A 2,844-nucleotide genomic window follows, 5' to 3' on the forward strand; every position below is an offset into this window, starting at 1 on the left:
GGAAGCCAGATCCACTTAACAACCATGTTACTAATTGAACAACTGCAGCAAGAATGAGCCAAAACTCACTTAACAAATTTCTCCCTTAGCAACATAAATTCTGGCCTCTCTTGTCGTCGTAAGGCGAGGACTCCCTATAATTCTCCCAGTGATTCCTTCTCTCTCTCTCTCTCTCTCTCTCTCTCTCTCTCTCTCTCTCTCTCTCTCTCTCTCAGGAACAAGACGGGTATATTAGGCTGGAGGAGCGAGAAGACCGAGATGGTGAACGGGTACGAAGCCAAGGTGAGACCTCTGACACTGAGGACTAGAAGTTTGACAAGTGGATGGGAAGAGGGGTAGGAAGGGGCAAAAACGTACCGTGTGTCCCTCGCTCGACAGGTTTACGGGGCTTCCAACGTGGAACTCATCACCCGGACGCGGACCGAACACCTTTCCGAGCAGCACAAAGGAAAAACTAAAGGTGAGGATCGCTTTTTGCTTTCGGCCAAAAATTCAGATTATTTTTCCTTGCTGAATTGTGCTGCTCCTCCTATTTGTAACACGGGTGTCCTTATTGCGGCCTCCTTAAAATGTTTCCCGGGTCAAGTCCTCGCCTTACGACCGCAAGGGAGCCCGAAATTTCCCATCGCTTAAACCAGACATTTGTTAAGCGGGTTTCGACCCATTTTACGACCTCTCACCACCGTCGCGAAGCGAGTCACTGCTGTTAAATGAGTAACACGGTTGTAAAGTGAACCTGGCTTTCCCCCTCGACTTTACTTGTTGAGAGGTCGCGCAAAAGGGGGAGATCACGTGACACACACACACACACACCCCGGGATGCACCAACTGTCATAAATACGAGTCGGTTGCCAAGCGTCCGAATTTTGATCCTGGGGATGCTGCGACGGTTGTGTGAGAAATGGCCAAAGATCCCTTTTTTTTTTACTGTTGTTGTAACTTCGATTGGCCGCTGAACAAACCGCCGTAAGTCGAGGATTCTCTGTCATTCATTTTGCTTTTTTATATTCTTTCGTCTCACCCTGTTTCCCTGGAGTGTTTGGACATGGATCTCATTAGAAATAATTCTAATTAAAAAAAACAAACCCGTAACCCATTGACTTTGTGCTCTGCCCCAGATGTGGCATAACTTTATATTATATTTCATCTCCTGTGCTGGTCCTGTTCATTAGAAATAGAATAACAGAGTTGGAAGGGACCAAGGAATTCTGGGAGTTGAAGTCCACGAGTCATAAAAGAGCCACGGTTGCCTACCCCTGTCCTAAGTCCTCCTGTTCTAAGTGGTGAGCATCCTAGACCAGGGGTAGGCAACCTTGGCTCTTTTATGACTCGTGGACTTCAACTCCCAGAATTCCTGAGCCAGCATGGGGGAACTATGGCCCCCTTCGTGACTCGTGGACTTCAACTCCCAGAATTCCTGAGCCAGCATGGGGGAACTATGGCCCCCTGGATGACTTGTGGACTTCAATTCCCAGAATTCCTGAGCCAGCATGGCTCAGCTTGGAAACCTCTCCCTTTCCCCTCAGCATGGCTGGCTCAGGAATTCTGGGAGTTGAAGTCCACAAGTCATAAAACAGCCAAGGTTGCCTACCTCTGGTATAGGGTTTGCTGCCTGAGCAGGGGGTTGGACTAAAAGACCTCCAAGGTCCCTTCCAACTCTGTTATTCTATTTCTAATGAACAGGACCAGCACAGGAGATGAAATATAATATAAAGTTATGCCACATCTGGGGCAGAGCACAAAGTCAATGGGTTACGGGTTTGTTTTTTTTAATTAGAATTATTTCTAATGAGATCCATGTCCAAACACTCCAGGGAAACAGGGTGAGACGAAAGAATATAAAAAAGCAAAATGAATGACAGAGAATCCTCGACTTACGGCGGTTTGTTCAGCGGCCAATCGAAGTTACAACAACAGTAAAAAAAAAAGGGATCTTTGGCCATTTCTCACACAACCGTCGCAGCATCCCCAGGATCAAAATTCGGACGCTTGGCAACCGACTCGTATTTATGACAGTTGGTGCATCCCGGGGTGTGTGTGTGTGTGTGTCACGTGATCTCCCCCTTTTGCGCGACCTCTCAACAAGTAAAGTCGAGGGGGAAAGCCAGGTTCACTTTACAACCGTGTTACTCATTTAACAGCAGTGACTCGCTTCGCGACGGTGGTGAGAGGTCGTAAAATGGGTCGAAACCCGCTTAACAAATGTCTGGTTTAAGCGATGGGAAATTTCGGGCTCCCTTGCGGTCGTAAGGCGAGGACTTGACCCGGGAAACATTTTAAGGAGGCCGCAATAAGGACACCCGTGTTACAAATAGGAGGAGCAGCACAATTCAGCAAGGAAAAATAATCTGAATTTTTGGCCGAAAGCAAAAAGCGATCCTCACCTTTAGTTTTTCCTTTGTGCTGCTCGGAAAGGTGTTCGGTCCGCGTCCGGGTGATGAGTTCCACGTTGGAAGCCCCGTAAACCTGTCGAGCGAGGGACACACGGTACGTTTTTGCCCCTTCCTACCCCTCTTCCCATCCACTTGTCAAACTTCTAGTCCTCAGTGTCAGAGGTCTCACCTTGGCTTCGTACCCGTTCACCATCTCGGTCTTCTCGCTCCTCCAGCCTAATATACCCGTCTTGTTCCTGAGAGAGAGAGAGAGAGAGAGAGAGAGAGAGAGAGAGAGAGAGAGAGAGAGAGAGAAGGAATCACTGGGAGAATTATAGGGAGTCCTCGCCTTACGACGACAAGAGAGGCCAGAATTTATGTTGCTAAGGGAGAAATTTGTTAAGTGAGTTTTGGCTCATTCTTGCTGCAGTTGTTCAATTAGTAACATGGTTGTTAAGTGGATCTGGCTTCC

General features: G+C 47.9%; 1 pseudogene; it reads right to left on the minus strand.

Moving 5' to 3' along the window:
• Window positions 1-1,715: 1,715 nt before the first annotated feature.
• The window catches only part of LOC107300233, a 10,095-nt pseudogene continuing 8,966 nt past the window's right edge, over window positions 1,716-2,844 (minus strand).

This window comes from Protobothrops mucrosquamatus, unplaced genomic scaffold (assembly GCF_001527695.2).
Source record: "Protobothrops mucrosquamatus isolate PMUCROS unplaced genomic scaffold, P.Mucros_1.0 scaffold6420, whole genome shotgun sequence".
NCBI classification, from domain to species: Eukaryota; Metazoa; Chordata; class Lepidosauria; order Squamata; family Viperidae; genus Protobothrops; species Protobothrops mucrosquamatus.